This window comes from Entelurus aequoreus, linkage group LG07, assembly GCF_033978785.1.
Source record: "Entelurus aequoreus isolate RoL-2023_Sb linkage group LG07, RoL_Eaeq_v1.1, whole genome shotgun sequence".
Taxonomy (NCBI): Eukaryota; Metazoa; Chordata; class Actinopteri; order Syngnathiformes; family Syngnathidae; genus Entelurus; species Entelurus aequoreus.
In genome coordinates, this window is record NC_084737.1 from 72,543,082 (window position 1) to 72,568,145 (window position 25,064).

Here is a 25,064-nt window from a genome sequence, read left to right on the forward strand (position 1 = left end):
TTCCCAGCCACAGTTATGAGCCCATCATTTATTTACACACACCACTCAGTGCTATAATGTGTTTTTTAGCATCTTACGTGCACAATGTAAATTTGTGCACGCTGCAGATTTGAGCACCAAAAAAAAAAAAAAGCATATGTTTCGTTCTTTCGCGGTCGGTCATGAATACGACAACGTGAATAATTAATCGAGCTGGCCATGAATTTATTAATTGATTTAAAAATATATATATTGTATACATATCATGTCCTAAATACACATTCAATTAATCTGCTTGGAAAAATGGTAGTGTATACATTTGTGGGTGAGGTGAGAAAATTGTTAATTTGGCGTCTGTGTGTGTGGGGGTGTGTGTGTGTGTGTGTGTGTGTGTGTGTGTGTGTGTGTGTGTGTGTGTGTGTGTGTGTGTGTGTGTGTGTGTGTGTGTGTGTGTGTCACTGATGGGGCGGAAGATTTGACTGAACCTTGTCCTTCTTTTGTGTTGGGGAGTGCGACGCTTCTTTGATCTGAAACTCCTACACCTGGATAAATCCATCAATAGATAAAGACTGGGTGTGTGCGCGTGGGTGTGTGTGTTTGTGTGTTTGTGTGTGTGTGTGTGTGTTTGTGAGCGTAGTGGCAGATTACTGCAGGCCATGCAGCTGGCATTGATCGATGCAATATTTTTCTTCTGAACACCGAACAGGGGAAGAGGTCAAGACAGGTCTTATACTGTATGAAGCATAAAACAAACACAGTGAAATAATAACATGGGGAATCAGGCATCATTGTTTTGGTACAATTAAATCCACTAAATGGAAAAAATAATATTAATAATTAATGAAGCGATTAAAAAATTATATATAGTGACTGGTGCAATTATATTGATTGAAACAAGTAAATGAAATATATAAGTATATATATATATATATTTCTAATTGTCAAGTATTTCACAGTACATTACATTACATACATTACATTGTTGTCTAAATACAAAGGACAGTTTTATAGTGGCCTTCTCTCTTAGAAAAATACTAAATAGTATTTATTTTTATTACTAAATGTATAGCTAAATAATAGTAAGCTATATATACACAGTAATAGTCTTGCAATATTGAAGTGTCAAACGTGTCCTGTTAACATTTAAAATATGCCTTAAAGTTGGTGATATTCCTGGAAACTATTATTTACAACTGACAGTGAAGGCCTCTTTTTTTGTTACATGTAGTTTCAATTGAAATAATGGTAACACTTTAGTATGGCGAACATATTCTAAGTAACAAAGACTTAATTTAGAGTTATTTGGACAGTAGGGGAACATATAAGGGTTAGGGTTAGGGTTACTAATAAGCAATAATTCTGAGGTTATTGAGGGAAGACTCTTAGTTAATGGCTTACTGGTTGTATAATAAGGCCATGCAGAATAAGTCATTAATGAGTACTTAATAATGATAATAATAATAATGACTAATTAAGAGCCAATATGTTACTAATTTGCATGTTAATAAGCAACTGTCTCAAAGTGCGCAATGTTTCCTTACCATTATTGCTATGTTGTGTATTACCATTATTGCTATGTTGTCTATTACCATTGTTGGTATTTTGTCTATTACCATTGTTGGCATATTCATTCATTGTTGATACAAATTGTTGTTAGAGCGTAATAATTATTGTTACCTGTGGTAATGCCACTATGATACAACATTTGTATTATAATCCTTAAACAAAGTAACAGTGAAACTCAATGTATTAATCACTGAATGGAGAACTGGGGGTGGGATTAAATAAATGATCTTCTTCCTACTCCCTTTCAGGCAAAACTGGACCATCATGCTTACATACTGCACATTATCTTTTGCGTTATATTAATTTATATTATTATGTATTGTCTACCTTGTGCTTTTTTTTTAATGTCATTGCCTGAAATAAATGAATGAATGAAAAAAAAAAGAACTAATTAATGGTGAATATGTTCCCCATACTAAAGTGTTACGGAAATAATTAATGAAATTAAAGATTATATGCTGTAATTTGTATTTATTCAAATGTAAACATTTAACTATAACATGATACCAAGAAGTATGATTTTTTTATTTATTTTATTAGATTGTTCAATAAATAATCTCTCAGATTAAAAAATACATGTTGACTGCATGAAACAAAAATACCAAAAATCTAGCTAAAATTATTTGAATTAGAGATTTCCAAAAGAAAATGTACTAAAGTTTTTAAAATATGATTTATTTTGCAAAAAATTCCCCGACTGTCTGTCGATTAACTTTAAGTTAAAGTTAATCGACAGACAGTCTGGGAATTTTTTTCCAAAATAAATCATATTTTAAAAACTTTAGTTAACGTCTTTAACAACAGGTTGTAAATAATAGTGAAGTGAAGTGAATTATATTTACATAGCGCTTTTCTCTAGTGACTCAAAGCGCTTTTTACACATAGTGAAACCCAATATCCAAGTTACTATTAAACCAGCAGGTGCAGGTGGGTAAAGTGTCTTGCCCAAGGACACGACGGCAGCGACTAGGATGGCGGAAGCGGGGATCGAACCTGGAACACTCAAGTGTGCTGGCATGAATATCCATTTAAAAGTGAACAAATGTTTTATATAGCAGTAATTGTATTTATTTTTTTATTATTTATTTTTTTTTTTTTAATTGAAGTACGCATGTATTTGCTCTTCATTTGGGTGGGCGTGGGTCATGCCCACTGCTTCCATGCGTTATGGTTATGTGGACATCAATATTAGATGCATGGTGGAGGGTGGGGTGGGTTGGGGGGGTGTGGGTCCTCCTCGGTGCTTTTGGCGTGGAGATAAGATGAGGAGGAGTGGCCGGCGGGGGGAACGAGAGAGAGAGAGAGAGAGAGAGAGAGAGAGAGAGAGAGAGAGAGAGAGAGAGAGAGAGAGAGAGAGAGAGAGAGAGAGAGAGAGCACTGGGGGCCATGAGGAGGAATCACTAAGAGAGAGAAAGAGAGAGACTCATCTTCATCATCATCGTCTTGGAGGACTCGGTGACTAGATTAGACTAGAGAAAAGCCCCAAAGAAGAACCCAAGCAGCGGCTTCGGACCTCCGCCGCCGATCCAGCAGCCGCGCGGTGGAAGCAGCGACTCATCACCGGATCCGAGCGCGCAACTCCGGGCCGCTCCGAGGCGTCCGAAACCTCACCCTCACCCCCACCCACCCCCCCACGCTCCGGCTCCGTCCAACTCCGGCGGAGTCCGGAAGGTGTCGGCGGGCGAGCCCCAGCATGGGTTGCGTGGCCAACTCCGCCGGGACTGACGTGCTAGTGCAGCTGGAGGCTCTCCGCACCGCCGCGCAACTTTCTCAACTCTTCCGAAGAAAGGTCAGGCCCGGCGCCGGGAGCCATTAAATGCTAATAATTATGACGCCAATATTGCTATAAAGATGCGTGTGTCATGGCAACTTTATCGTACAAACTTTTGTTAGTTTTTTGTTTTTTTTAAGTGTGTGTTAGTTGTTTTTTTAAAGTGGTGTGTGTGAGTGAGCGTGTCCTCCAATTGGTTTGGAGCGTCCCCCTGTGGCCACACCTGGCATTGCAAGCTGCAGCTTTGTTAAGGCCGTATGCGAATAACGTGCTTGGCGTACACATTCGTTCTATATTGTTGTGTATACTCTATGGATATCATTTCATGTTGATTGCACATTTTTATAACTACATATGCATGCTTTGTTTGTTTATTTCACTTGTATTTCATTTTTATTTTATTTATTGTTTAATTTTTTTGTTTATTTTGTTTATTTCGTTTGATTGTCTGATATTTTTGGGGTAACAATTTCTGCATATGTATCTAAACCTAATTTAAGTGACATTAAAACAAAAATACCGATTTATTGAAAAAATTAAAACAAATCGGACACTTTGCCTTTTGTTGTGGTGGCAAAAAAAAAAAAAAAGTGAGTTTAATTTCAACCATAACACATGTGCGTGTTTTAATATTTTACATCTAAATTCGTTTTTCTGTGGGTTTTTTTGACATATCTTATTTAATGTGCCAATTACGGAAACCGTTTGAATTGCGTCCAGATTTTTTTAATTAATATATTTAACATATAACTGTATTTATTCCCCTATTGTGTTTTATAGTCCTGTTAACATCATTTAATTTCAACATAAAGCAACAGTAATTGTGCAAAAATTACATTTTCACAGTTCAAATATTAATCCATTTTTTTTTTCCCATTCTCTCCGCAGTTTTATTATAAAAGTGTCCGGGACATTGAAGCAGGGGAGGAGCTTTTAGTTTATATGAAGGACGGCATTTTCCCGGAGGGATCCATGGCGCCCAACTTACAAGGTAAGAAGACTAACGCGCCTCATTAGCGCACATTTGAAAACAAACTCCAAATTATATATATATATATATATATATATATATATATATATATATATATATATATATATATATATATATATATATATATATATATATATATATATATATATATATATATATATATATGCTCACTACACACACTTCTCTTCCTTTCCTTCAGAAAACTCAATTATTCCAATCATAAATAACAGTATTTAAAAGAGGCCTGCCAATAACTGTAAAATATGATATTACACTTTGTTATGTTAAGTCAATGTGGATGAGAAATCCAACTATTTGTGCAAATTTTTACTATACTTAGGTTTGTTTTAATTAATTGTCTGCCTAAGAATGATACTCCAATTGTCCCAAAATATACAGTGTATTATTCAAAATTATATTATTGTTATTGGCACCATTTTTACTGGCTCAAATGAATACAAATTTAGAGGTCCTATTTTTATTAAATGATGCTTCCAACCCTTATGCATGAAACCCCGTCAATGGGGGGAAAAAATGTTTTGTCATGCATTGTTGACACATGTGAGAGAAAGTAGGTCATTTTGCAGCTTTTCTTGCATGCAAAATGAAGCCAAAATATGTGTGTGTGTGTGTGTTTGTGTGAAGCCAAAATGTGTGTGTGTGTGTGTGTGTGTGTAGGTGTGTTTGTGTGTGTGTGTGTGTGCATGAATAAGCAGCATAGGAGTGTGTAAATGATTTGTTCAATCCCTCTGTGGCAACACAGACATGCAGCAGCCGCCAAAGTGTGTGTGTGTGTGTGTGTGTGTGTGTGTGTGTGTGTGTGTGTGTGTGTGTGTGTGTGTGTGTGTGTGTGTGTGTGTGTGTGTGTGTGTGTGTGTGTGTGTGTGTGTGTGTGTGTGTGTGTGTGTGCGTGTGTGTGTGTACATGATAAAGGGATATTAAAGGAGCAGCATTTTATTTTGTGTGTGTGTGATGGTGCTTATTTTCCCAGCCAGCGAAAAACAGGGGGCAAAAAAAAAAGTGTTGCTTTTTTTTTGTGTGTCATTTGTTTTTTTGCGGTTGTGCACGGTTTATCGGAACAAGATTTAGAAGTCCCGGAGACTTGAGGAGTCCCCTGAGATGTCACCCATGCTCCCAGATTAGCTGCTAAACTGCACATAATTGTGCTTCCAATCATCTCCCAGAGAGTCATTAGCCTCCTCTTTATAAAAGCCACCAGTTTGAGGAAAAGGGGGGTGGGGGGGGATGCATTTGATGCACATGAATGCATACTCGAGTGACCTTTTGGAGCGTTTATCAACTTCAAGGGGAAGCATTGTTGTGCACTCGAGTCCCACTTTCTTGCTAGTAGTGTGAAAAGTGTGTAACACTAAACGCAAGTGCTATTTATTTTAGCATGTGAGTCCTGCATGTAGTGGCCCACTGACCAGCGGGGTCTTTTATCCCCATGCATGTTGCTCGTTCATGCTCTTTTAACGGTGCCGGAGAAGGTGGAGCTGGATAAAACGGTCAACCGGGTGAAGTCAGTGCAGATGAAGCCATTGCAATGACGGACGGCTGTGCGTGTTCTCAGATGGCAGGTGGGTGCCATCAGCGCCACTTTGGGCCCTCCGTGCTCAGTCTTTTCTTTAAAAGAAAGCCCACGTGCACACTCCTCAGGCCCCCCACCCCCGCCCCCCTGCCGCCCCTTCCACCGCTGTTGAACTTGGACTCGCACTCAGGAACTCGCTATTGTACTGTAAGGGCCGGCCCGAGTTTTTATGCGTTTGACCTCGCTGGTGAGAAGTATTGTAAAGGTTATCGACACGGAAGGGAAACCACCGGCCCCTACTGTGACTCATGCAGCCCCCCGCAACACTTTAGGCAAAGAAGAAGCAATCCCCGGTGCTAATGAAGGCTATATGTTTCACCGCTAATTGATTTCCATTTTATGCAAATGTCAATTGCAGGGGTTGTTGTCGTTGTTTGCCACTTAAATGGGAGTCAATTGAGATGTAACTAACACAGAGAGAAGGGCTATAGACTTGATTCGCTGTTTGAGGTATGGGCTACATTGGTAGATTCATTGCAAATGCGTGGATTTTATCCCAAAACGTTAGTTGAGGTATATTTTCATGTGGGGAATTGACAGAAATTGACACAAGAAAGTGGCTATATGATGATATGACAACACCATTACAATGCATGCTAAATTATCTAAACAAATCCTCTACATTTGTTATAAGGAGGGCCTCCCCAGGCTAAATTGGGGCCCCAGGCTGAATTAATAAACATTTTTTTATTGTTTTATTTAGCAATTTTTTTTAGCATTATTAAAATATAAATGTATCAACCTTCTAAAATTAACTACGACCGGGATTTGAACCCAACACCTCTGTTTAACTGTCCAAGCACTTATTCTTTGCACCTCGGGAGCTAATTGACATTTTACGCAAAACGGGGGGGACCCTGTGGATTGCGGGGCCCCACGCACGGCCCTATAGGGTGGGGCTGCCCTGGTTATAGGTAACAAAGTACATTGATGTAATATCTATTAACCCTCTTGAGATATTTTATTTCTTCTTATTATTATTCTTTACTAATATTACTATTATTATTCCACCAATTAAACCTTTTTAAGGGCCTTTGCACACTCGAAAACTTAACATATTTTGCAAGAAATGTGTACACGACAGGAGGCACAGAAAGCATCAAAGCCCATACACAGAAATCAAGCTTTATTTTTTATTTTTTTTATTTTATTATTATTTTATTATTTATTTATTTTGGTTTTCAGATTGCATTTTAATTGTGGACTTAATTGTGCCGGTTTTCTTTTTTTCTTTTTTTTTTTGTGTGTGTAATGTTCTAATTTGGGACGTGTTTATTTAGAATTAAAAATGGGCCCCCAGGCCGCACTTTGGATACCCCTTTCTATATTATGCTGGAGGGCACCAGCATCCTTTAGAGTGGTGCAAATGGTGAATGTGTTTCCTAGAAACTGTCCAAAAATGTAAAAAAAAAAACAATTTTCTTATTTTGGGGAATATTGTTTTTAAATCCTTTATTGTGTTTAATTTGTCATTATTTGTTCAAAGGTCAACAATTGCAAATCCACTGTGATTCAGTTAATAGGCTGTTCAAACTACAAATGTTCACAAAGTACACAGAATAAGAATTATAATGAACATCTTGAATTATTTTTTTTAATTTATTTTTTTTAATTGAGACAAATATTATTTATGTATTTAATATTTGTTTGCTTACTATTTGCTTATTTATTATTTATTTGTTCACTGTTCTGTTACAAAGAACAAGGAAATTGGATAAAATTGCCACGGTATGAAAAGGGGTAGGATTAAATCATCTCTGCTTCTTCCTACTCCTTTTCGGACGTGCTGTAATGAAACAACTGGAAATGTGTGATGCATTACATTGCATCGTATGCATGTTACAAATAAACTGAAAGTGAACTGAACTGTGTGCTAAAAAAAATACGATACATTTTGGGTTCAAATGTACGCAAATAAAAATAGATGGGTAAATATAGTCATAGGCTGTTTTATTGCATTGTATTTTTTAAAAAAGTTACTGTAGATTCTGGCTAATAATTGCATTACTTCCACAGTAATATGTGCTGTAATTTACAGTGAAGTTAAATGCTGTGTAATTTTTACAGAAATTTGTGGAATGTTGATTGCATTACTGTCAGATGCTGTGAAATCCCGGTATATGTTTGTAACGTGACCGCCAAATTGTCATTTTTGTGCGTCCAGATGAGCAGATGTACCGCTGTGAAGACTGCGATGAGCTGTTCTCCTCGACGCTGGAGTTGCGGCGGCACCAGAAGTACTCGTGCACCAGTGCAGGCTCCATCTTTGACACCCTGAGAGAAGACTTCAAGCAGGAGCGGGAGGACAGCGATGAGCCCGTCCATGAGTGTAAAGACTGTGAGAAGATCTTCCCAAATGAATACAGGTAAGCGCCACTCGGACGTTCTCCCTTAAGCGGCTGCTAATGTGCGGTTTGGTTAATTGGACTAAAATTGTGTGCATGAAGTCTGGGCCAACACATGATAGTCCACACGGAGGAGAGGGAGTACAAATGTGACCAGTGTCCCAAAGCCTTCAACTGGAAGTCCAACCTCATCCGTCACCAGATGTCACATGACAGCGGCAAGCGCTTTGAGTGTGAAAATTGTGATAAGGTACAGCACACCCGGCACGTAAGTGGTGCACTGAACACACAGGCTTTTAACAGATTCACGTATTTCAGTATGTACACTATATTGCCAAAAGTATTTGGCCAACCGTCCAAATGATGAGAATCAGGTGTCAACGGGTGTATAAAATCAAGCACTTAGGCCCATTTGTGAAAGAATGGGCCGCTCTCAGTGATTTCCAGCGTGGAACTGACAAATCCAGTCATGAAATTCCCCCGCTCCTAAATAATCCAAAGTGAACTGTCGGCTTTATTATGAGAAAATGGAAGAGTTTGGGAACAACAGCAACTCAGCCACGAAGTGGTAGGAGTGTGAAATTTGTTGGAGGAGGAATTATGGTGTGGGGTTGTTTTTCTCAGGAGTTCAATCAATCAATCAATGTTTATTTACCGTATTTTTCAGACTATAAGTCGCAGTTTTTTTCATAGTTTGGCCGGGGGTGCGACTTATACTCAGGAGCGACTTATGTGGGAAATTATTAACACATTACCGTAAAATATCAAATAATATTATATAGCTCATTCACGTAAGAGACTAGACGTATAAGATTTCATGGGATTTAGCGATTAGGAGTGACAGATTGTTTGGTAAACGTTATAGCATGTTCTATATGTTAGAGTTATTTGAATGACTCTTACCATAATATGTTACGTTAACATACCAGGCACGTTCTCAGTTGGTTATTTATGCGTCATATAACGTACACTTATTCAGCCTGTTGTTCACTATTCTTTATTTATTTTAAATTGCCTTTACCTGGCGAGCTATACCTGGGGCGGTATAGCTCGGTTGGTAGAGTGGTCGTGCCAGCAACTTAAGGGTTCCAGGTTCGATCCCCGCTTCCGCCATCCTAGTCACTGCCGTTGTGTCCTTGGGCAAGACACTTTACCCACCTGCTCCCAGTGCCACCCACACTGGTTTAAATGTAACTTAGATATTGGGTTTCACTATGTAAAGCGCTTTGAGTCACTAGAGAAAAGCGCTATATAAATATAATTCACTTCACTTCACTTCACCTTTCAAATGTCTATTCTTGGTGTTGGGTTTCATCAAATAAATTTCCCCAAAAAATGCGACTTATATATGTTTTTTTCCTTCTTTATTATGCATTTTCATCGGGTGCGACTTATACTCCGAAAAATACGGTATATAGCCCTAAATCACAAGTGTCTCAAAGGGCTGCACGAGCCACAACGACATCCTCGGTTCAGAGCCCACATAAGGGCAAGGAAAAACTCACAACCCAGTGGGATGTCAATGTGAATGACTATGTGAAACCTTGGAGAGGACCGCAGATGGGGGAGACCGGATGCAATGGACGTCGAGTGGGTCTAGCATAATATTGTGAAAGTCCAGTCCGTAGTGGATCTAACATAATAGAGAGAGTCCAGTCCATAGTGGGGCCAGCAGAAGACCATCTCCAACCGATGCACAGACAAGTGGTCCACCCCGGGTCCCGACTCTGGACAGCCAGCACTTCATCCATGGCCACCGGACCTGTGTCCCCCCACTCCACAAGGGAGAGGGGGGCAGAAGAGAAAATAAAAGAAACGGCAGCTCAATTGGTCTAAAAAGGGGGTCTATTTAAAGGCTAGAGTATACAAATGAGTTTTAAGAGGGGACTTAAATGCTGATATGAGGTAGCATCTCTAACTGTTACTGGGAGGGCATTCCGTAGTACTGTTGGGCTTGGCCCCTTAGTTCAATCAATCAATCAATCAATCAATGTTTATTTATATAGCCCTAAATCACAAGTGTCTCAAAGGGCTGCACAAGCCACAACGACATCCTCGGTACAGAGCCCACATAGTGAGCCGTTCTAGTGAAAGGAACTTTGAATGCTCCAGGATACCAAAACATTTTGAACAATTCCATGCTCCTAACCTTGTGGGAACAGTTTGAAGCGGGCCCCTTCCTCTTCCAACATGACAATGCACAAAGCAATGTCCATAAAGACATGGATGACAGAGTCTGGTGTGGATGCACTTGACTGGCCTGCACAGAGTCCTGACCTGAACCCGATAGAACACCTTTGGGATGAATTAGAACGGAGACTGAGAGCCAGGCCTTCTCGACCAACATCAGTGTGTGACCTCACCAATGCGCTTTTGGAAGAATGGTCGAAAAGCCCTAAAAACACACGCCGCAACCTTGTGGACAGCCTTCCCAGAAGAGTTGAAGCTGTAATAGCTGCAAAAGGTGGACCAACATCATATTGAACCCTATGGGTTAGGAATGGGATGGCACTTCAAGTTCATATGTAAGTCAAGGCAGGTGGCCAAATACTTTGGGCAATATAGTGTATTTCTATAGCGAGGTTCATACCATGTGTGGATAAATATCATAATAATTCAAGTATCATTATTGTGCTGTTCAAGTAAAATATTCATGTGATTCTACATTATTGTGCATTTCAGGTGTTCACAGATCCCAGCAACCTACAGCGTCACATCCGCTCCCAACATGTGGGGGCGAGAGCTCATACTTGTCCTGAATGTGGAAAGACCTTCGCCACCTCATCAGGGCTCAAACAGCATAAGCACATCCACAGCAGTGTCAAACCTTTTATCTGTAAGTCACAGTCCGTTACCCTTTTTGATCCAATACCGCGTGTTTTGAACCATCAGTTTATGTTCATTTGCATTGATCAATTATCTAAATTGTGGCGGGATAATCAATTTATGTGGTACCACGGTTTTTGTTGGTGATCCATTCCAAAACAAAGACCGAATCGTACGAAAACCTATAAGGAATAATGCAAATCCAAGTAATCCGTTCCATACACCCAAAAATATGAACAATCTTTTCATATAATTATATATTTCATGCAGAAAATAATGTGAAATACAGTGAAACCTCGATTTACAGATTTAGGGCCTGATTTACTAAGAGCCTAATACTGCACGCTAAACAGTGTGTGCAATGTTTTTAATAGTGTAGACCAGGGGTGTCCAAAGTGCGGCCATTTGCGGCCCGCAGCTAATTGTTTACGGGCCCGCCACACATTCTGGAAATGCTATTGCAAAAATTTAAAAAAACACAAAAAAATGTGGAATGAGGTGAAATCTAACTAGAAAGGGTTGCAATGTTGACACAAAGCTGCCATGCAGGCTGTTTTTTTTCTTTTGTCTATCTTTATTTTTCTTTTTTTGCCATTGCTCAAAAAAAAAAAATCAAAAAAAAAATCAATGTTATAATGAATTATTGACCTATTCAAATATCAACGTTTTCTTTGACAAAAGAGCATAATAATAATAATAAAGACCAAAATAATAGTTGAAACGTAAAATCGACAGATATATCTGAAGTTGATCTCGTAACTTAAGTAAAAACAACTAATAAAAATGTATCACTTTATGAGTGGGGCACCTTTTGCATCCCAAATATATTTAATGGGATTTTATTCATCCTTTCACTGTGATTACTCAAAAATAATAATACATTAAAATCAATGGTGTCCTGCATTATTGATCTTTCTAAGGCTCTAATTACTTCACATCAAACATTGCTTTCTGAATGTTTTTGGCAGTGGGGGAAATACTGCATATTTCAGTTTCATTATAAAAAACAAAGTTGTCTTTGACAGGAAAGGCTTTTTTTTTAACTTAATATCAACCTGAAGTTGATATACTGTAGAGATTTACTGTAAGCGTTAAATAAATTAAAAAAAAATTATAATTTAACTTTTTTTTAACACATTTTAACATTTTAATAATTGAGACCCTTTATGGTCCCCGGGAGCCCTAAAGGTAAAAATAAATAATTAAATAAAAAATCCATATATTTTGTTATGGTTTTGAAAATGAAAAATATCAAATTGGCCCCCGCATGCTTTAATTTTCCCGTGTGCGGCCCTCAGTGGAAAAAGTTTGGACACCCCTGGTATAGACTATTAGTGGGCGTGTTCCACGCAATCTACTAAGACTGCGTACAATTCAAAGGTGGTGCATTTAAATGAGGATGTTGTGTGAACTATACGGGGCATCACCATGGAGACACTCGATCATTTACTCCGCATTCATTGTATCACGTTACGACCTGTGGTAGTTGCTACGTTTTCAAACATGTAAGAGACATCTACCACTTTTTATGGGCATTTTAGGCAAAGTCCAAAGTGCATCTACAACGGAATCCACTTTTTTGTCCTTTTTTTTTTTTTGCTCACGGGAGTGGCTACACTTACTGTGCTCAAGACACAAAAAATGCAGACCTCAAGAGGTTTTTTTTCCATATAGGAGATATGTTATTAATATATATTACACATTAAAAAAAAAAACAGCATTAAAAAAAAATGCCAGCAGACACCAAAACGCATCAATTGAATTTGCTTTAATCAGCCCCTTATGTTACCACGCATACAGCTATAAAATTATAAAATGATGTTGCTGAATAGACAATATGTCTGATGTTTTTTTAAATTTCTGACAGACCATGTAAAAATATTGATACACGCGTATGACGGAGGATTCTCTGTCAATCGGCGGCACTGATCCTGCATGTACTTTGCAGATGTGCTAAATAAACCGAAAAATAGTGCTCTCAAAACGGTGATGAGTGTTGATAAATCTCACTGCGCGTGCTAAATAATTTTATTTGCACCTTCTCCTCCCAGTATTGTGGACGTTTTCCTAATCAGCCTATACTGTGCATGTTAATGAAGACAGAGACACAAAATGGATTGCACACCTTATTATGCTCACTTAACAGATGCCATCCACTTTGCACATGTTGAGTAGATCAGCTTTGCATGTGCTATCAAGTTTGCATGTGTTTTAGTACACGTAGACATTTAGTAAATCAGGCTTTTAATTGGTTCCTGATTAGGGTTCGTAATAGATAAGTTTGTATATTCAAGCAAAACTAACAATGTAAACATAAATAATGGGTTACCCGACAAAAATCCATATTTACGTAAAAGTGTGTACATTTGGAACATAATATGGGGCGCTATACAGTACTGTATATCAAACAAACATAACAAGGGGGTGATTGAACATCCATCTATTTAATAACAAACCAAAAAAACAACAACAAGCTAAACTGTCCTCATATCCAGCCACCCTGCTGACCCACACACACACTGTCCCTAGCCCAGTGGTGCACTCACAGTTATAAATCACAAAACACCTTACCTTTACCGGCCAGGTCGCTACAATGATTAGGAATAAAAAATATAAAAATAAAAAAAAATCCTGTTTACCTTCTTGGGTAATCTTCTTGGTCTGCAGCAGAAGAATAGAGATGAGGCGGTGTCGACAACGCTGTGGATACTTCCTGAATGTTTCAAACCACACGTTGCTTGTTCATTGCTTTCTTCAGACTCATATTGAGCTAGGATAACTAGAAAAATGCTGTGAAAAGGCTAAAAAAAACACACTTAGAAATACACAAAGTAGCAATTAGCACAGTAGTTAGCGACAGTACTGCTGTGCTGACTAAATTAGCCCGGAGATCGATCAGCCCGCCACAATGGCTGTGCTGCTGGGCACAAAATAAACAAACAGTTGGATGAAGCGTTCATCCACAAAGACAAGATTCGTGAACAAAATACATTTTTATTCGTCTGTTCATAAATCAAAAGTTCGTACAACGAGGGGTTCATAAATTGAGGTTCTACTATAAAAATGTTCTGGAATTTGCAACTTTTTTTGGCCCCATGTTGGTTATTGTGTAGCCCACTCCCTTAAAAAAAAAGCACAGAGACTTGTGGTCCTACTGTGTTGGTTAGCGAAGAACCACAGAGTTAACCAGTGATGATGTCATAGAGCGTAGACGGAACTGGGGGAGGAACACTGTTGGGTGGGGAGTTGAAAGCAGGCTAACACAGGCACGTTTTGTAATAAAGACACGGTTAGACTCACGCTGGGTATTAATAACATGACAAGACTGACCAATGTGTGGGATTCTTTGTATGGACAATCGAGGCAGCCAGACTGACACAAGCGCGCACAAACAGATTAGTTTGTTAGCACAATGTTTGGCCGTACGATATCTGACATGTTATACTTTTGTAGAAAACAGATTGCTACGAAAGGTGGTGCACACGAAACCGGAGGTACCACTGTACTCTACAATGGACTAAATGAGTCTACGCTGTACCCGTAACCCATAGCCAAAGCAATTTCTCACCCCAGATTTGCGATTCACATGCGTTGTTTGTGTTGCGTATACTTTGGTTTACACAGTTAGAGACAGTGTTAAAAAAGGGTTTAACCAGGCCCTGATGGGCTGCGTCTTCTTGTACCCCCAGGTGAGGTGTGCCACAAATCCTACACCCAGTTCTCCAACCTCTGTCGCCACAAAGCGCATGCACGCTGACTGCCGCACTCAGATAAAGTGTAAAGACTGTGGCCCAGTTGTTCAGCACTACCTCTTCCCTAAACAAGCACCGCCGCTTTTGCGAGGGCAAAAACCATTACGCTCTCCAACGGGGATGTTCAATCCCGGCATCCCCATGAGCTCCAGCCCTATCATTGCTAAGGCTAAGTCCCACCACCCCCACCTTACTGGTCTGAACCAGTCAGGTTTAGGCTTCACTGACTACTTTCCTTCCAGACCTCACCCTCATGCTGGCTTGCCCTTCTCGCCAGGACCTCATGGGTTCCCATCCCTCCCTCACGGTTTCCCAGGCATCTTTCCCCCCCTCGCTTTATCCACGACCGCCCTTATTGCCGGCGAGTTCTATGATGAAGACGCCCCTTGGCAGCAGCACTCAAGAGGTCAAGCTCCCTCAGAGTCCTCTAGACGGCCCTCCTTTGTCCATGGTTAGCTCCACAAACAGTAATGGAGGCAACAGTAAAAGCCTGGCTGAGGACAAAGATAGCGAGACTAAACTGGATTTCTCCTCTGGTGGAGAGGCAAAACCCAAATCCAAGATGGCAGACATTTCAGATGGCAGCGACCTCGAAGACGTCAATACCACAAGCGGAACGGATTTGGACACCACAACTGGTACGGCTTCAGGCGATGGTTCCGGACTTGGAGAGCGATGGAGACAGTGAACGTGAGCGCAGCGGCAAAAGGAGGAAGTCATCCGTGGCCCTATCAAATCAAGATGGACACCGCTTAGACGACACCAACAGCACAGTCTTACCAGCTGTGTCCAGTTCAGGCAATCTCTCCATCGATCGTCCCTTTTTGTCCTCTGCATCAACGCACCACTCTTTTTTCCCTCCTCTTGATGAGCAAGCGCTCCCGCCCACCACCATGAATCCTAACGCGGCCACTGATTCCATCAAAGCCATTGCCTCTATTGCTGAGAAATACTTTGGTCCAGGTTTTATAGGCCTCCATCAAGAGAAGAAGATGGGTCCATTGCCCTACCACTCCATGTTTCCCTTCCAGTTCCTACCCAATTTCCACAACTCCCTTTACCCATTTAGCACAGATCGAGGTGCCCTCACCTCTAGCTGTTCTTTAAGGGGGAGCCTAAGTCACCTTGTGAGCAACTGCATAAGATGGTTTCTGGTGCTCTTGGTGCTGCACCGGCTCCGACGGAGAATCACCATTTGATCTCAGCACAAAGCCCAAGGAGAGCAAGTTATCTCCTCCATCTCCTACTAAACCCTCAAATCCAAACACTAATACTGGAGCAGCAGCGGTCCTTCAGTAATATCAAGCGGTGAAGAACAACCGCTGGACCTCAGCATTAACAGCCGAAGCCGAGTGGGTCACAATGGCATGGCGCCGAACCCCACGGTCAAAACAACCACGTCTACAGAGTTGGAAAAGGGGTGTCGATCAAGGATGAAGCTCTCGGCTTTCCACATGCCATTCCCAGTCACTGCACCAGTCCCCTATGGCACCTCACCAGCAACCGCAAGCACATCCACACCAACCGCCGCCTCTACACTACGCCAAACCCTCCGCCTTCTTCATGGACCCCATTTACAGGTATTTCTGCTCCGATTGGACCACTAACCTCTACTCACACATAAACCATGTTAGTCGAGAACGGTGTTCTTGATCAGATGATCTCTGACCTTGGTACGTAACCCTCTGCCTCGTTGTTTGTCCAGCAGGGTGGAGAAGAGGAAGCTACTTGACCCTGTAGGAGCTCTGAAGGAGAAGTTCCTTAGGCCCTCACCTCAACTTTTTCATCCACAGGTACAGTACACCTACACTTATTTCTAGAAAACCTACACTTGCAGAAAATGTGCACCTTATTACCAAATGTGACCAGATATTAGCTGGTATTTTCAGTATTATGTGAATATGCTCCCCTTCTGCATCCCACGCTGCTCAAACCTAAATTGATGCACCATTATTCCTCACCGCTGAAGCGATGTTCTCAAGGGCTGTATGAATTTTTCCTTTGTTTATCGAATGGCGCCTGTGGACTTAGTCAATTTCTACCTTTTTTCTAGAAGACAGTCTTGCAGTCCCTTTGATAATCACTCGCATTGTTCCTCGGTCCCCAGGCCCTGGCTGTCTGTACAAATCCTGATTGTTAAGAATGATAGTATTAATGCTAATAAAAAATAGAATACTAAGCATTTGAATGGTAGCAAAATGCCTCGCTTGGCTAATCTTAGCCGTGGCATTGTTTCACCGCACTGGGAGCCCGCAGGCCTGCTAATAATTCAAACCTCCTCCAAGTTTTTCTTTTTTTCTGTGTGGCGGGCTGGCTGGCTAGATAATAGCACCGTGTCCATCAAGGACATCCTGTGTTTGTGTCCAGTAGAATGAGGGGCTCTTGTCGGGGAAACGGTTTAATCTGACCTGGAAATCTGTTGACTGTGACTCTGCAATACATGCAACTCGCCGCATATGCGGACTGATAAACACTTGCATTAGTCAGCCGTGGAGATTCTGGAGATGCTGCAAATATGTAGTACTGTGACTGTATTGACTGCTAAATAGAGGAAAGGGTTGCTCTATAACAGATTATGTTTGACTTTTGAAAATGATGATTGATGAAACAATGAATTAGGTGAAAGAACAGTGTGCCTCGCATCATCTTTAGGTCATGCCACCTTTAGGTTTCTCTGGTTGTTCAATTGTAGACCATTTCTCCTGAAATTAGTCCAATGCTTGAAAAAGTTAGCAAGCAGCGTACCAATCAATCAATCAATCAATGTTTATTATATAGCCCTAAATCACAAGTGTCTAAAAGGGCTGCACAAGCACAACGACATCCTCGGTACAGAGCCCACATAAGGGCAAGGAAAACTCACAACCCAGTGGGATGTCGATGTGAATGACCATGAGAAACCTTGGAGAGGACCGCATATGTGGGTGACCCCCTCCAACCCCCCCCCCCCCCCCTCCCTCTAGGGGAGACCGGATGCAATGGACGTCGAGTGGGTCTGACATAATATTGTGAAAGTCCAGTCCATAGTGGATCTAACATAATAGTGAGAGTCCAGTCCATAGTGGGGCCAGTAGGAGACCATCTCGAGCGGAGATGGGTCAGCAGCGCAGAGATGTCCTCAACGATGCACAGGCGAGCGGTCCACCCCGGGTCCCGACTCTGGACAGCCATCACTTCATCCATGGCCACGGACCTGTGTCCCCCCTTCCACAAGGGAGAGGGGGGCAGAGGAGAAAAGAAAAGAAACGGCAGATCAACTGGTTAAAAAGGGGGTCTATGTACCATGCACTATCATGACTATTACAGCAAATTTTCACTCAATTTCGGTCAAAATTCCTTCTGATGTTCCAAAAAAAACCCTTGCCATGACCAATTGCCACAACACATAACCCAGCAGGCACAAGACATTAAAACAACGTTGAGAACTTGTTGAATTAGGTCCTGACCTTGAGCAACTTAAACCTAACGTTGAACCAACATGCATTTTGACAATGTTTAATCAATAATGGGTTCTGACGTTGATTTGACCGTTGAATTTTCGTCATTTTCCAACCAATATTTTACAACACTTGAAACAACATCCTTCCTGACGTTTAGTCAATGTCAGGCTGTGACGTTGATTTGACCATTGAAATGTGGTCATTTCTCGACCAACAATGTGAATCCAAGGTCAGACATCAACATTGTCTCCATTTACAAATGCAACTATTATTGCGACGTTGTTTCAAAGACAGTTTTAAAGGACATGTACGTATAATCAACGTTGTATCAATGTCTTGTGTCTGCTGGAACTAGGGCCGTACGATTAATCAAATTAATTTGATTAGAAAGAAGCTTAGATTTATATTCTGTCGCTTCGATTAATCGTTTATTGACAGTGACTACCACCTGCTCAGTGGCCTTTTGGTTAGAGTTTCCGCCCTGACTTCGGTAGGTCGTGAGTTTACAAATGCAACTATTTTGCAACGTTGTTTCAAAGTCAGTTTTAAAGGACATGTGCGTATAATCAAACGTTTGTATCAATGTATTCACTGCAAAAACTGAAATCTAAGTAAGATTAAATATCTCAAATAAGGGTGATATTTGCTTATTTTTCTGTCTGATAAGATAATCTTCTCACTAAGCAGATTTTATGTTAGAGTGTTTTACTTGTTTTAAGTGTTTTGGTCCTAAATGATCTCAGTAAGATATTACAGCTTGTTGCTGAGATGTTATGACCTATATTGAGCAAAAACATGCTTGAAACTAGAATATCAACTGTTGCAAAGCTGTGTCATCAACACTCACAAGTATAAAAGTACTTTTTTAAAGTAATAATTTCTTCTTTCAAGCATGAAAAAAAAAAAATCATGACTTTTGACACAATTGTGTCTCATAATTAAAACAGATGACAGCCAAATGACTTGCTGTTTTATTTTCAATGAAACAATATAAAATACGTACTCATATAGTAGTACAGTTGTTATTAGTGAGAATGTACTTATTTTAAGGTATTTTTGGTTCATTGAAGTTAGCTAATTTTACTTGTTTTGGAAAGTCTGACAAGCCAAATTTTCTTGTTCTATTAGCAGATAATTGTGCTTAGTTCAAATAAAATACCCCTCATTTTTGTATTTTTTTTCTTGTTTTTGAACACTTGACTTTTTGCAGTGTTGTGCCTGCTGGAAACCAAGCCGGAACGATAACCGATTAATTTGATTAGAAAAAAGCTTAGATATATATTATGTCGCTTCGAATAATCGTTTAATGGGAGTAACTACCACCTGCTCAGTGGCCTTGTGGTTAGAGTGTCCGCCCTGAGATCGGTAGGCTCGTGAGTTCAAACCCCGGCCGAGTCATACCAAAGACTGAAAAAATGGGACCCATTACCTCCCTGCTTGGCACTCAGCATCAAGGGTTGGTATTGGGGGTTAAGTCACCAAAATGATTCCTGAGCATGGCCACCGCTGCTGCTCACTGCTCCCCTCACCTGGAAAAAGGGGAAGGGTCAAATGCAGAGGATAATTTCACCACACTTAGTGTGTGTGTGACTATCAGTGGTACTTTAACGTTTTAACTTTAACTAATAAAAATTGATAACATCCGTACCGCATTGAGTGCACGGAACCTTAATACATAGACATAGTTTCTAGACATAGAGCGCACATTAACACAATGGTGTGGTGGTTGCCGTGATATACAAACCCCGTTTCCATATGAGTTGGGAAATTGTGTTAGATGTAAAAATAAACGGAATACAATGATTTGCAAATCCTTTTCAACCCATATTCAGTTGAATGCACTACAAAGACAAGATATTTGATGTTCAAACTCATAAACTTTTTTTTTTTTTTGCAAATAATAATTAACTGGCCTTTCCTTTTAACAACACTCAGTAAACGTTTGGGAACTGAGGAGGACACATTTTTGAAGCTTCTCAGGTGAATTCTTTCCCATTCTTGCTTGATGTACAGCTTAAGTTGTTCAACAGTCCGGGGGTCTCCGTTGTGGTATTTTAGGCTTAATAATGTGCCACACATTTTCAATGGGAGACAGGTCTGGACTACAGGCAGGCCAGTCTAGTACCCGTACTCTTTTACTATGAAGCCACGTTGATGTAACACATGGCTTGGCATTGTCTTGCTGAAATAAGCAGGGGCGTCCATGGTAACGTTGCTTGGATGGCAACATATGTTGCTCCAAAACCTGTATGTACCTTTCAGCATTAATGGTGCCTTCACAGATGTGTAAGTTACCCATGTCTTGGGTACTAATACACCCCCATTCCATCACAGATGCTGGCTTTTCAACTTTGCGCCTATAACAATCGGATGGTTCTTTTCCTCTTTGGTCCGGAGGACACCACGTTCACAGTTTCCAAAAACAATTTGAAATGTGGACTCGTCAGACCACAGAACACCTTTCCACTTTGTATCAGTCCATCTTAGATGAGCTCAGGCCCTGCGAAGCCGACGGCGTTTCTGGGTGTTGTTGTTAAAACGGTTTTCCCGCCTTGCATAGGAGAGTTTTTAACTTGCACTTACAGATGTAGCGACCACTGTAGTTACTGACAGTGGGTTTCTGAAGTGTTCCTGAGCCATGTGGTGATATCCTTTACACACTGATGTTGCTTGTTGGTGCAGTACAGCCTGAGGGATCGAAGGTCACGGGCTTAGCTGCTTACGTGCAGTGATTTCTCCAGATTCTTTGAACCCTTTGATAAAATTACGGACCGTAGATGGTGAAATCCCTAAATTCCTTGCAATAGCTGGTTGAGAAAGGTTTTTCTTAAACTGTTCAACAATTTGCTCACACATTTGTTGACAAAGTGGTGACCCTCGCCCCATCCTTGTTTGTGAATGACTGAGCATTTCATGGAATCTACTTTATACCCAATCATGGCACCCACCTGTTCCCAATTTGCCTGTTCACCTGTGGGATGTTCCAAATAAGTGTTTGATGAGCATTCCTCAACTTTATCAGTATTTATTGCCACCTTTCTCACTTCTTTGTCACGTGTTTGGCGGGGCATCAAATTCTAAAGTTAATGATTACTTGCAAAAAAAATGTTTAATCAGTTTGAACATCAAATATGTTGTCTTTGTAGCTTATTCAAATGAATAAGGGGTGAAAATGATTTGCAAATCATTGTATTCGTTTATATTTACATCTAACACAATTTCCCAACTCATATGGAAACGGGGTTTGTATTTGCCGGCGAACAGCGGATTATTTTAGTTGCTAGAGGTTGTTTTTTTATATCAAAAGTGTAGTTTCAATGTTGATGATGTGCATTTATTTGAAATAAAAATGAAGAAGAATGAGATTGAGGATTGACAACTCTCTCTAAAATACACATTGAGGCTATAAAGTGAGTTTTATCCGATTACTTGATTAATTGGACAAACTAATTGATAAATTAACAAGATAATCAACAGCCTGCCTCCCTACATGCAACTGAAGCCACAACAAGCTTCTTGCGGGTTACAGTTTGGAAAATTGGTCCTAATGTCCCCAGGAAGTTTTCTCTGATCATTAAAACTCTAAGCTTCTTAGTCACCGTATTGTGTGTGTAAGCACGTCTCAGCCTCCCAGTGACTCAACACAATGCCACCTCTAATTCGGTCTTATGACGGGATCGCCTCCCTCATCCCCCGCGCCCCACCCCCCCCCCCCCCCCCCCACCCCCACCCTCTGCTCGTTCTCAGACTGCGAGTAAACACATCGCGCGGAGTGTCTGTCCCCGTGTCTCTCCCATCCCGTATTCGCGAAAATAGGAAGGATGTAAGCTGTTTTTGGCAAATAAACTCCCACATAACTCCCCTTTGTTCACATGCTTCTCAAGGGGAAGCAGCTATCCGTTGGGGTTGTCAAAACTATATAGTGCGGCACATGTGGAAATCTCCAATGGCTCGTTTAAGCGTTCGCCGGCCTGATAGGAGAAGTGAAGATGTGGAGAACAGGATGAGCTAAGGGTTACGGAAGCAATACTGTTGCATCCACTTAGTGTCTCCCTATTGCAGTGTTTTTCAACCACTGTGTACCGTGAGATATTGTCTGGTGTGCCGTGGGAGATGATGTCATTTCACCTATTGGGTTTAAACAATTGTTTGCAAACCAGTAATTATAATCCGCAAATAATGTGCGTTGTTGAGTGTCTGTGCTGTCTTGATTGGGCAGAGTAACCGTGTAATACTCTTCCACATCAGTAGGTGGCAGCAGGTAGCTAATTGCTTTGTAGATGTCGGGAACATGGTTTGTCGTGATCACAATATGCAGATCACAGCGGGGGGCGGGCGGGTAGGTAAAAAGGTATCTAATTCGTATATATGTTAGATTTTTGTATCGCTATATTAGTCTATTTATACCTGCATTGTCCTTTCCATCCTTACACTTTTCCATCATTGTAACTGAGCTACTGTGTTGAACAATTTCCCCTTGTGGATCATTAAAGTTTGTCTAAGTCTAAGTCTAATGCTTAAACCTAAAATAAAGAAAAAGGCGAGTGCCGCTAAGAAAAGGAATTGAAGCTTAGGGATGGCTATGCAAAAGAATCTAAAACTGAACTGGCTGCAAAGTAAACAAAACAGAATGCTGGACGACAGCAAAGACTTACAGCGTGCGGAGCAGCAGACAGCGTCCACAAAGTACATCCGTACATGACATGACAATCAACAACAAAATAGGAGCGCAAGACAAGAACTAAAACACTACACACAGGAAAACACCAAAAAACTCAAAATAACTCACGGAGTGATGTGACAGGGGGTGACAGTACACCTACTTTGAGACTTGATTGATTGATTGAGACTTTTATTAGTAGGTTGCACAGTGAAGTACATATTCCGTACAAATTGACCACTAAATGGTAACACCCGAATAAGTTTTTCAACTTGTTAAGTCGGGGTCCACTTAAATTGATTCATGATACAGATATTATACTATCATATATACTATCATCATAATACAGTCATCACACAAGATAATCACATTGAATTATTTACATTATTTACAATCAGGGTGTGGGGGGGGGGGTATGGACATCAAGTAGTGGACATAGAGAGAGAGAGAGAGATCAGAAGGCATAAGAAAAAGAAAAAGTATCTGCATTTGATGTTTACATTTGATTATTAGCAATCCGGGAGGGTGTTAGTTTAGGGTTGTAGCTGCCTGGAGGTGAACTTTTATTGCGGTTTTGAAGGAGGATAGAGATGCCCTTTCTTTTATACCTGTGGGAGCGCATTCCACATTGATGTGGCATAGAAAGAGACAAGCTATAGTGATGCATGCTTGGTTATGGTTTGAATTTATACCCAGCAATTGCAAGAACGACTTTTCACTGTAATATCGGCTGCTGAGTTTCATTGTTTAATGTTTTCTGCTAGTGGTGTGCCTCGGCTCAGAAAAGGTTGAAAAACACTGCCCTAATGTGACATGATGTATGTCACCAGATGTCTGCCATGGAGAGCATGACAGAAAAACTGGAGAGCTTCGGTGCCCTAAAACTGGACGTCCCGCCCAACTCGCTGCAGCATTCGGCTCACCCGCTCTTCAACTTCCGCTCGCCCGCCTTCACTCTCGGAGCAATCCTCCGTAAGGGCAAGGAGCGCTATGCCTGCAGGTCAGTGCGGCCGCAACTTATCACATATTACGTTTTGTGGGTGTGTGTTGCAGGAATGGTAAAATAAATATATTTGTCTGTGTTACTCTTTCCCCTTCCTGCATTTTTTTTTTTTTACCGATTCTCCCATGAAGGTACTGTGGGAAAATCTTCCCCCGCTCGGCAAACCTCACCAGACACTTGCGAACGGCATACAGGCGAACAGCCATACAGGTATTTATTTGTCTTTATTCTGCAGTCTAATGGGGGTTTCTCTCCAGAGAGATCTATCCTTTTTTTATACCTTGTCCTCATTAGGGTTGCGGTGAGCTGGAGCCTACCCCAGCTGGCTTAGGGTGACCTTGAACTACTCACCAGTCAATCACAGGGCACATAAACACTCACACCTGTATGGACACTTAAAAATATTATATATATACAATAATTATTTCAATAATGTATATATATATATACACTACGTCAAAAGTTTGGGGTCACATTGAAATGTCCTTATTTTGAAGGAAAAGCACTGTACTTTTCAATGAAGATAACTTTAAACTAGTCTTAACTTTAAAGAAATACACTCTATACATTGCTAATGTGGTAAATGACTATTCTAGCTGCAAATGTCTGGTTTTTGGTGCAATATCTACATAGGTGTATAGAGGCCCATTTCCAGCAACTATCACTCCAGTGTTCTAATGGTACAATGTGTTTGCTCATTGGCTCAGAAGGCTAATTGATGATTAGAAAACCCTTGTGCAATCATGTTCACACATCTGAAAACAGTTTAGCTCGTTACAGAAGCTACAAAACTGACCTTCCTTTGAGCAGATTGAGTTTCTGGAGCATCACATTTGTGGGGTCAATTAAACGCTCAAATGGCCAGAAAAAGAGAACTTTCATCTGAAACTCGACAGTCAATTCTTGTTCTTAGAAATGAAGGCTATTCCACAAAATTGTTTGGGTGACCCCAAACTTTTGAACGGTAGTGTATATATATGTAAATATATAATATATATATATATATATAATATATATATATATATATTATATATATATATATATATATATATATATATATATATATATATATTATATATATGTGTGTATAAATATATAGTTGTATTCTTGCTAGCATTTGAGATAGCTGGCGATTAGCGC

The 25,064-nt window shown here is 40.5% G+C and overlaps 1 pseudogene; it reads left to right on the forward strand.

Annotated features, from left to right (window-relative positions):
• The window catches only part of LOC133654406 (histone-lysine N-methyltransferase PRDM16-like), a 751,541-nt pseudogene extending 727,286 nt beyond the window's left edge, over positions 1-24,255 (forward strand).
• The last annotated feature ends 809 nt before the right edge of the window (positions 24,256-25,064 follow it).